The sequence below is a fragment of the Palaemon carinicauda genome, chromosome 15 (assembly GCF_036898095.1).
Source record: "Palaemon carinicauda isolate YSFRI2023 chromosome 15, ASM3689809v2, whole genome shotgun sequence".
Lineage (NCBI taxonomy): Eukaryota > Metazoa > Arthropoda > Malacostraca > Decapoda > Palaemonidae > Palaemon > Palaemon carinicauda.
Genome location: NC_090739.1, coordinates 37,086,468 through 37,098,593, shown reverse-complemented (window position 1 = coordinate 37,098,593; position 12,126 = coordinate 37,086,468). Strand labels below are relative to the sequence as shown.

The 12,126-nt window shown below is 29.7% G+C and overlaps 1 protein-coding gene across 1 annotated transcript in view; it reads right to left on the bottom strand.

Annotated features, from left to right (window-relative positions):
• Window positions 1-11,545, bottom strand: part of LOC137654268 (enterin neuropeptides-like) — a 188,419-nt gene extending 176,874 nt beyond the window's left edge. The window contains exon 1 of the mRNA XM_068387894.1: window positions 11,378-11,545. The gene's annotated coding sequence lies outside the window, so the exon portion shown is untranslated. The remainder of the gene's footprint in view (window positions 1-11,377) is intronic.
• Window positions 11,546-12,126: the final 581 nt, after the last annotated feature.

The window sequence follows — 12,126 nt, the reverse complement described above, 5'->3', positions numbered from 1 at the left end:
CGTACCAAAATCAGTCGTTATGTCATAAAATTGGTTTATTTCAGATCTGGTTTTGCAGCAAACTAGGCACTCATCATTTGCTTGCTGGGCACCTTTTCAATACAATAACAATTGGAATTGTGGTTAACGTAGTTATTGGGGGTATATTGAAGGAATCGAATCCAATTCTAGCTATTGTACTTGAGCGTGCATCGTTAACAATGGTGACTGTATAAGAATGTTTAACCAGAATTTTAAAATGCTGGGAAAACGAAATAATATTTTGGTTGAAGCAGTATCGTTACTCGTGATAAAGAAACATTACAACTAGTAGTTGTTAAAGATAGTTTTCTTTATTTCTCATATGTAACGACAATAGCAGAAATAGTAGTAGTGTTAGTTTGCCAGCCGCTATTATCATGCAAATGTTTACAAGACTATTAGACCTGAGTTTAGTTGAGTTTAGTGTATCATGTTTTCTATTCATAATTTCCTGTTGTTTAAATTCTTTGTTTTCATTAACATTTTTTTTTTTTTTTTGTATCCCAACTTTATTTTTTGTTAGACTAAAAATTCATGATTTTCCAATTCCAAATGAATATAATCTTCTGTTCGGAAAGCCTTTTACTTTCTTGTGTAGTCAACGGTAGCTATTCTTTCTTATATTATATGCAGGTATATTATGATATTGTATACACAATCAGCCTAAAAAAAGCCAAGGAAAATACAAATAATATCGTGAAAAATTATAAAATGAGTTACTTATTTATGGTATTAATAATTGAATCTTACAGTGGACAAATACAACTACACTTAAAAAAACCGTAATTTTACACGGAAATTCTCCGTAAAAATATACTGTTCTCAGCCGTATTTCAGTTAAATACAGGCGACCGTAAATTGTACCCTACTTTGTTATTATCTTTTACGGGTTGGTGACCGTAATATCACTCCTTTACGTCAATATATGCGTTTTTAAAACTAAATGCCCGGCCCTGGGAACATTTATTCCAGGATCGTAATTTTTTTTTTTTTTTTTTTTTTTTTTTTTTTTACGGCAAATTTTCAAGTGTATTTTTAATTTACTTGAATGAAGTAAGGCGTAGATAGCAGTGCTCCTATTTGCAATCTTTAGGGTATTTCTAGTATCTCGTTTAGTCGTGCTATACCGGAAAGCTATCGTGAAATCTGTTATGAAACTGGGAGCTGTGCCGCAGCCATTGACATCACTGCCAATGCAGTCTAGGATCGGAGTTTTCATGTTCAGGTTCCTGTCAAAACAATTTCTTTTGCTTATTTCTTTTTGTTTCATTGCCTTCCACAGATAACACATATCCAGTTTCGTGCGTTTTGTCTAAGGTCTGTTCTTTTCTTCGTTTTGTTGTTGTAGATATTTGATTATATGGAATCGTTTTAAAAAGTGATTTACCATTGATATGAGATGATAACAAAAATAACTATGATGTATTGTACTTTTAAACATATATTTTTACATACCGCATGCATTGTAGATTTTTCCGGTAATTTCGTTATTTAAGTGATTGCCAAATTTTATGATAATAATAATAATAATAATAATAATAATAATAATAATAATAATAATAATGAAAAATATTATTTTAAAGTGTTTAGAAAACAAAATAGAAAAAATCGCTTCGATGCTATGGAATAATATATGTACATTTTTTTTCCGGAAGCTACAGATGAAATGATCTTTTCCACCTGCCCCTGGGAATCTCCGTAGTAAAGGATCGAGAGAGTATGAGTATCTTATATCCGGTCTCACTGTTATGTGTTATTTCTTTCATTGCAGTAAAATAAATGTAAAGTAACTGAAGACTGTTTTTTTTTTTCTTGTAGATTACAGACAGGAAATTTTATCCGATTCATAATTAAAGAAGTAGTCACCCCGAATGTATTACAAATATATTTTCCCTCAATTTTGAAATTTTGATAAGATCAGCGAAAAATCCTTCATAATATACACGCAAACATATGTTCCAGCAATATTGCAATTATGAGTAAATATGACATTTTGCATTCATTGATTTTTTTCCGCTAGAGGGCCGTTTTGAAAAGGAATTATTAATGAAATAGAACATGCGAGGTCGTTGCTAATGAGCACTATTCTCCGAAGATAAATATGGAGTATTTGATCTGATTACCCGAACATCCGTCTGGTTATATTTCTATCTGTGAACAGTAATTTATTACCATTCATGATATTTCCTAGTGAAAGTGCATTTATCAAAACAATTACACACTAAATTCTTTTGGGATACCTTTTGTCTTTGATTGTTGAATGGCCAAGTAATTTCTATCTTGCACACACGTACGCGCTCTCATTTACACACTTGCATACACACATATACTGTATATATATATATATATATATATATATATATATATATATATATATATATATATATATTATATATATAATATATATATATATATATATATATATATATATATATATATATATATGTGTGTGTGTGTGTGTGTATACATGAATATTCATGAGAGTGTGTTAGTTTGTTTACTGAATGCCTCTAAACTTGTAATTCACAAAGGAAAACAATTCATTTCCCAATAACTTCACTGTCAAAGACTTTTTTTAGATAAAATATTTTCATCCAATTAGAACGAGAATAAAAAGTTAGCAAGTAAGACAACGTACTTTGAGTTAAATAAATTGTCCTATAATCTTTATACCCTTTAAAGGGTGCTCCTTCAGCTGATATAGGTGCAGTGCATCTGCTTGTAGATATGTATAATTGCATAGATGTATACTTCAATTCTGGCCACAAGAAACAGAACACGTGAACAACACAAATTTATCAGATAAAATATTTAGTTCTAATTGAACTAGCTAACGTCCATGTTGATAAAACGCTGTAAAATGAAGCTATTAATGATATGTAAAACAAACATGAACTGTTAATTCAAAGGCAGAATGGTCGATAAAGATATGGAAACAAACGTGAATAAATTGATAAAATAAAGGAAACCAAACGATTTAGAAAGATTTGTATGCTTTATATGACGCTGTCTTTGTAAAAGATAAAAGATGTTGTTTTAGTGAATGCTTTGTTTATGAAACGTCCTTTGAAAGCTCTTGTGTAAGATTATGATACAAGCTTTCTCAAGTAAAATATGCTTAAATATTTAATTTGTTCTAATGTGCTCTGCATCATTATCTAGTATTTTTTAGTTATTTTATGATTCGAGAGAAGAAAATATTGTCCATCTTATTTATTTAAAAACTTTGTTTGAATTTCGTAGGTGCCATAGCCTCTGTACTATGACCATCCACTGTCTTGAGTTAGAGTTCTCTTGCTTGAGGTTACACTCGGGCACACTATTGTATCTAATTTCTCTTCCGCCTGTTTTGTTAAACTTTTTATTATTTATTTAAAAAATATCTATTTTAATGTTATTGCTCTTAAAATTTTCTATTTTTCCTTGTTTCCTTTCCTCACTAAGCCATTTTCCCTGTTGGAGCCCCTGGGCTTATAGCATCCTGCTTTTCCAACTAGGGTTGTAGCTTAGCAAATAATAGTAGTAGTTATAGTAATAGGTGAAAATATATATTTATTAATGTATTTTAGTGTTCAATTCTGCAAAGGTAAAGCCTCGGATTTTGGTTCTTTTTTTTTTCTTTTTTTTATTTACCGTCAATCATAGGACGAGAAAGTAATAGGATTGTCGAATATTCCCATGATTTTCATGGAGCGTGTTATTCCCACCATGAAGGCAATTTAAGATTCGACTTTTTCACGTCACATCTTGTGTAATTTGTGATGAACAGAGATATAGAACGTACATCTTTGTATTGATCTTAAAATAATTCGCTGGATTAGGTGACTGGAAGGAATATGTTCTTGTATCGTTAGGCGATTGCACAAAGACTGAAATAAGTCGATGACCTTTCAATTAAGCAGTCAATTAGTCCAGCAGATGTCAAAAGCGGCGGACTCGCTTATAAAATGATATAAGCATACTGTTGCCTCTATCGCATGTTGAATGGAATCTCCCCTTTATAATAAAGAGCAGGTGTCTGGTTATATATATATATATATATATATATATATATATATATATATATATATTTATGTATATGAATATATATATGTATATGAATATGTATGTATGTATATATATATATATATATATATATATATATATATATATGTATATATATAAATATATATATATATATATATATATATATATATATATATATTACATATATGTATATATATACATACATACATACATACATATATATATATATATATGTATATATATATGTATATATATATGTATATATATATGTATATATATATGTATATATATAGTGAAATTAATAAGAATTAGAATTTCATATATGTGAACATAGCAAGGGGCATGTTTTTCCTATATAATATATTTTGAGTTTTAATAGTAAATAATAACAGATAATTCACCTAAAAGAAAAATACTCTGAATAACAAGGTAGGCAAAGAATATATATATATATATATATATATATATATATATATATATATATATATATATATATATATATATATATATATATATATATATATATATATATTTTTTGTAGCCACCCTCCATCCCTCCCCTACCATCCCCTTCCATCCCCTTCCAAGCTTCGTATGTAACACAGAATGCGAACTCCAACATTTCAGAACAATTAATTGAGGACTGACATACAAAACACTTAATATTTTGTTCATAATCTAGATCCTTTAAGCCTATAACAATAGGGCTGATGGATATTTAAAGTATTCCCGGCACCATACTGTATAATTTATAAGATTTCCTCTTTATTAAGCCATAGATCCTAAATGGTTACCGGAGTGGTGGGTATAAATGGCAAGGCCCGATTTTTTAGATTGCGGCTATCTTAAAATATGTTATCCAGAAAATAACAAATGTAGAAAACCTTGAACTGTGCCGGTCTGCAAAAATGTGCACTGACTTTATTAATTTAATTTCAAAGTACTGTAGATTACTTATTTCTTTAAGACCCTACCATCACTATGCCACTGGTAATTTCTGATGCACACTACGATCTTCTCTCTCGGTGAGATAATGAGGGAGACAGCAGGATATCGTGCGAACCTTTATTATCTAGTTACCCCGAAAACCGAGAAGATAAAGAAAACGGGAAACAAGAACGAAAACACTAAACTCAATAATGCTTCCTTCGTTGTAAAACCCCACCTCTCCTCCTTTATTTTTTAGCTTTTCTTGTGTCTCGTTTTAATTTTTCTTGTTTTCTTCTGTCCTTGCTTTGAAAAAGCCATTAAGTGACTCGTCCTATTGTCCTTTACTCATAAAATAAATAGAAAATAAAAATGAAACCTTTCTGTTTCCGTCGGTGATGATTAACACAAACTACCGGGATAGCAGAATTGCAGAAATATGAACAAATGAAGCATGCTGGTCTAATTATCGTTTCGCAGTCCTCAATTTTCCCTTTATAGTTTCCTGTAGTCTAAAATTCTCCTCCTTTATTTGCTGTTCTTTTTTTGAGAAGTGGGAGAAAAAATAGAAGAATTACTAGCATTATACTTTTCTCTGGGGCTTCTCTGTATGATGATAATAATAATAAATTATTATTATTATTATTATTATTATTATTATTATTATTATTATTATTATTATTATTATTATTATTATTAAAATATGCGATAGTTCCACCGACTTGTGATAAAATGCAAGAGGAATCCCGTCGGGTGTCTGAATTCTCGGAGATTATTTATAAGGTTCGTATGTTAACCATGCCCTTGGGCAAAATCCTTTTGGTTGTAATAAGACTCGTTGGCAATATTGCGCCGTAACGTTGATAGATGTCAGGTCATAGATTGCCTATCTACACATATCTACGTACTGTATTTCTAAACGTTTACTTGTATGCTATTACTTGCTATGTATGGTATGTCTATGACTTTATACTTTGATCCTGTAATATATTTGAAGTATTAGTTTACGCGGCCCGTCAAGAATGACGGCTAAATATTGAGATAGATACGTACGCACACGCACCCCTTCTCACCATGATATGACTACTCTCTTTCCCCCCTACCCGAGAGACGGCAAGAGCTGAGCGTGACTGCAATTATATACTGTGTATATATATATATATATATATATATATATATATATATATATATATATATATATATATATGTATATATATATATATATGTGTGTATATATATATATATATATATATATATATATATATATATGTATATATGTATGTATATATATTTATTATATATATATATATATATATATATATATATATGTATGTATGTATGTATGTATATATATTATTATATATATATATTATATATATATATATATATATATATATATATATATTATATATATATATTATATATATATATATATATATATATATATATATATATATATATATATATATATATATATATATATATATATATATATATATATATATATATATATATATAGCCAGCCACCAAAGCCAGACACTCGGTCTTTTATTATTGTATAAGAGCGATTTACATCCATATTCTGTTAGAAATTTTGTATTCAGTCAGTTATTTATTTATGAAATTCAATTATACAGTGACTAAAGATGAAAAATAAATACTGATGAAGTAAAAAAAAAACAACAACAAAGTGATGCTGAGCGCCTTATAATACCATCGCAAAATTAATTTTCATTAGAGTTTTTTTTTATGTGTGGCGAATAATTAAGGAACATGGCGGTAGTGGTTGTCCAAGACGTGATTGGGGAAAAGAGAGGTGAGAGAAGGGGAATGTCAGCGATAGAGATGAGAGGGAGGAAGAATGAATTGATTGTACATTTTCTGGCGTTAGAGGCGAGGAAGAAGGGGATCTCGAATGTCTGCTTAAGATGTTTCATTTCTGTCGATTTCAGAGCTTTTCTTTCCTTTCTGTGGAATTATCGTAAGGAAGTAACCTTAATTGGAAGGTCGTGACGCTTTTCAGAAAATGATTGATGGGAACTAAATGATAAGGGCGATCATTTTCTTTTAATGTACGAGTGTTCTCCAATTTATTCATTGCTGCCTGAGATTACGTTAGATGTTTATATTCTATTTTGATATATGGAGGCATACATAAGGCTTGTCTGAATCCTATAGAATTGTATTTATGAAAAGGATATTTTTAATAAAAACTTTAAATATTCAAGTATTTTATCAAACCCTTTTCTGGCCAAACTAATATCTTTTTTTATAGTAATTTTAAAGCGTAAGTTTTTGTCGGAAGAGTTTCATTGTAATCCCTTGACTTAATCGTTTTATGAATAATAAATGAGAGGATTATTGAAAGTGTAGCATGATGATAAATATGGCAATATTATAGCCTCTGCATAACAGCTGATAAAATAGGAAGCTCTTGTAGAAAGTAATTTCTAAAATAACTAAAAGAGTTTGTCTTTATATTTTTCGTGATTGGTTGAATTTTCTAATTTTTATTTTTATTTTTGTTATAAATGACAAGCTATTTCTTCGGGAGCTAACATGTACATCAGCAATGCCTGGTTGTTCGATAATTTTTTCTTACCCCCGAAAGAGATAGCGGCGAGACGAATATATTGGATGTTGATTTTTGGCGTATTGAAATAATTCATTCAGCTTGTATCACATAAAGGAAAGCCTTTTCAGATATATATATATATATATATATATATATATATATATATATATGTGTGTGTGTGTGTGTGTGTGTGTGTGTGTGTATGTATGTATTTATCAGTTCTCTGAAATGATATATTTGATAGGAATATTATTTAATACAGCTTTATGAAGTCAAAGAGAGATAATGATAGGAATTTCAAATCTGAACTTCATAAACTTAGTCTTTTTATAATTTATATATATATATATATATATATATATATATATATATATATATATATACACATATTCATATTAAATATATATGAATTTGTATGTCTATTATACTTATAAATGCATATGTATGCATATATACGGTACACTTATACCATCATCCTCAGCCGTAACTAGTTCACTGCAGGAAAAAGGTGTCAGGCATGTCATTCCACTCCCGTCTGTTTATGGTCTTTCTGTGCCAATCTATATTAGCCAAATTTCTTAGATCGTCAATCCATCGTCATCTCTTACGTTTTTGTATATATATATATATATATATATATATATATATATATATATATATATATATATATATATATATATATATATATATATACATATACATACATACATACATACATTTATACATATTTAACATATGTTTGTTTGCGTGCCAGTATACTTTTCCCCTTTACAGCGGGGATGAGGCTGCAAGCCGTATTCACTGGTATTCATTTACAGTAATGAGTTATTTCCCGGTATCCAATGCTCGACCATTCTGGATAATGATCATTTTAGTTGGGTAGCTTAATTGGTAGAATGTTTTTATGTTGAACAGTCTGAAATAAGTCTCTTTTTATAGTTTAGGTATGAAATATCGTTTTTAATATTGTTTCTGTTCTTATCGTGTTTTATTTTAATTTTTCATTACTTTTGTGATATATTTATTTTTTTATTCCCTTTCCTCACTGGGCTATTTTTCTCTGTTGGACCCCTTAGGCTTAAAGCATCCCGCTTTTCTATATAGAATCCTACAACATTCATGAATTTTTGTATGAACTCCTGAAGATATACAGTATATATATACAGTATATATATATATATATATATATATATATATATATATATATATATATATATATATATATGTGTGTGTGTGTGTGTGTATATATGTATATGTTATATTCGATTAGTATTTATGTATATATACATATGTTTACATATATATTTTTGTGTATGTTTGAGTGGGTGTTTATAACGTCCTTATACATGAAAATATATGTCTAGCCAGTCGAAAACTTAATAGATACGGAATATCATAAGAAATTCATGGGTGATAAATTTCAGCCTGCCATGTCGGTACCTACATTACCAAAACTCGCGCTTTTGTGCCCTGTTACCTTATCGGACTGATGACACGTTTTTAACCAAATTGAACAAGATTATTCAAAAGTTTTTTGTTGTCTCAATCCTAAGCTCGTTTTTATGAATCCAAGAACCATTTAATGACATTTTGAAATCAAAGAGACAAATTCTAATTTCTTGCGTTCCTTGGTGGTATATAAATATGAAATCCTGGAGCTTACTTTCATTCTATTGAGAGTATTCTGAAAATGCGTATATAGTCTCACCGTTGATTCAGCCATAGAACAAACAGGCTGTACTTTAGGTGAGGAGTTTTTTTGGTATCAGAGATCATGTAAATAAATGAAAATGTTTCCTATGATAATTTTTAAACTCTTAAGAAAAACCCGGTGAGGATATATCTCTGTTTTTATTAGAGTCAAGAAGCATCAAACAACTTGTTCCATCAGTTAATGGCTGACTTTTTTTCTGTCCCCTTGTATACAGTATACCTTAAAGAAAAAAAATCACTTTGTCATTTCATGTTGAGGCGTAGTGCTGGTTTACATAATATATTTCTGTTTTTAACTTTTATATTCTATTCAAATTGAGTATGTATTACTGTGAGTTTTTAATGACTTTTAATTCTTGTTATTTAATCCTAGCCCTGATGATAAAGCTATATTTTAAAAAATTGTCATAGATGAATTATGATACTATTTTCACCTCCTTTTCATCATACTCTTTTTGCTGATATATATATATATATATATATATATATATATATATATATATATATATATATATATATATATATATATATATATGTGTGTGTGTGTGTGTGTGTGTGTGTGTGTGTGTGTGTCATATAAAAAGAACTATCTGAAAACTACTTCCTAAAACGTGAGGATGCTTCTCGCAAAACAAGTGAATATTTCAGTTTTTATGTTATCTTCCACAGGGTTTCAAGACGTATATTAATATCAGGATATAAATAATTGATGTATAGACAGACTTTTCAGGGTTTTAGAATGAAAGGGTTAAACGTTATGGGGCAGATGTATATAACGTAAACCATTAAAAATTAAAAACCCGTAAAATGATAAAATCAGGGTAATTGATGTATCTAAAATTTTTATGTATTAGAAATTGATGGAATGTAATCTAAAAGATTTTGTATCTCACTACTGATACTGATGTAACCTCTGACGTTCATTATTTTATCTCTAAATGATTTAGAACTTTTAATGATTAAGGGCATAAATATTTAGTTGAAAAAGTTTCCTCTGTATCTAATAGATTTGGAATGATTTTCTGTAAAGGTTAAACAAAAAGGTCAGAAACAATAATTCTGACAAAACAGAGTTGGATTAACTTCTTTTATCCTTTTTTAATTTTTCATTAAACTTCATATAAAATCGAGAACTCCTGGAATGTAGGATTAAAATTAATGCTGTCATTTGAAATACATTTGTAGCTGCATGTTCAATCTCATTTTTATTTTTGTGATATTTTGAAATGTAAGACAATTCTGTTCATCATTCTGTTATGAATGATGTCAAGTTCGTTAATTGTGTTCGTTCTTTTTCAAAGTTACAGGTTTTTGTATGAATTTTTTTTTCTGATATAGGTTAATTCATTATGCCCATATAATATAACAAAGTCTTATTACTAATATTTTAAGTATTATTAATACTTATAAGTCATATTAACATTGTTATCATTGCTAATACTTAAAAGTCATTCTGATTTCCCTCCCTGTGTTCACACAAGCCTACTAAATTCATTATTTTTGTGTGAGCTTTCAAGGGCTTAAAATAGATATTTGTTAATTATGATTAATAATTTATCCTCTGTTAATATAGCTAACTTAATCTCTATGCATATTATTATTATTATTATTATTATTATTATTATTATTATTATTATTATTATTATTATTATTATTATTATCATTATTATCATAAGGATAATGATAATGATAACAAAGTTAATGATAATGATAAATGAATTTTGTTTTACAGAAAATATAACTTTTAGTGTTTAAAGAGTTAGAAAAATCAACTTCAAGTTTGGCCCTTCGCTAATATGTTTTAAACAGATATTTGTTTCATGCAAGAATTTTCTCGGTTTTAGAAAACAATTTGAAGGTCAGTTTAGATTACTTTTTTAAACACTTGATATGTTGGTAATTGCAATATAAAGTTTTTTTTTTTTTCAAGAAAAATGATTTTTAGCATGCTGGATTCTAGATATCGTTGTTAAACTAAAATTTTCACTGTATAAAGTAAGCATATTTTCAACCACCAATTTTTTCCTTTTGAATTTTTCTCCAAACTTTTGCTTGACATCTCAGAACCAAAAAGTAATACAGACAGCAACTTCTGGACAATGCAAACAATTCCTACCTTTTTTGTCGATTTGCAAACGAGTGTGTTTTGCAGGGCAGGTAATTTGGTCGCAGGTGCGATGGCTTAAGCTGAGAGACAGGTGTGTGCGTGCGTGTGTGTGGGTGCGTGTGGGTATATGGGCGCACGGGGTGTGGAGATAAGAGATGTGGTCGACACGCGGGCGGACTCACTGCTGGGTCACTCTTATGTCCTGCTTGAGTTTTATACTGGGCGGGTTCTGCCGTTAGCGCACCCACTCTGCGCCTTGTTTCCCTCCTATCCTCGCATCAATTCGGAATGTTTCGTCAATGCTGCTTCGGTCGAATGGCTCCTCCGTGAGGTCACTGAATAGCGAAATTAATTCTATCCTTTTTTTTTCTCCATTCCTCCCTACGCAATTAAAGACAAAGCCCTTTTTTTAATGGAAGATGATTCAGTGACGTTGCATTCTGAAGAAATCCTCGCTGTCAGGTAAGCCAGAGAAGCGATTTATCGGGAGTTGACAAATGTAATTTCAATGCCGTGTACTTAGAAAGTTTACGGAAATTTACTCCTTTGATGCAAGTATTGAGTACAGTACGCGAAAATTTCCTAAATGTGGTTCCAACATCTCAATACGCCCCCGATTCCACAGGGCTCAAATCAGCCGATTGTGATTCGTTGTTAGACGATGACGTTTCTTGGTAGGTCCGCCCCTAATGGTCAATATTTGATGACGTCACCAATTAGCCCCGCCCCTGTGGTCATAAAATTTTTCTTGTGATGAA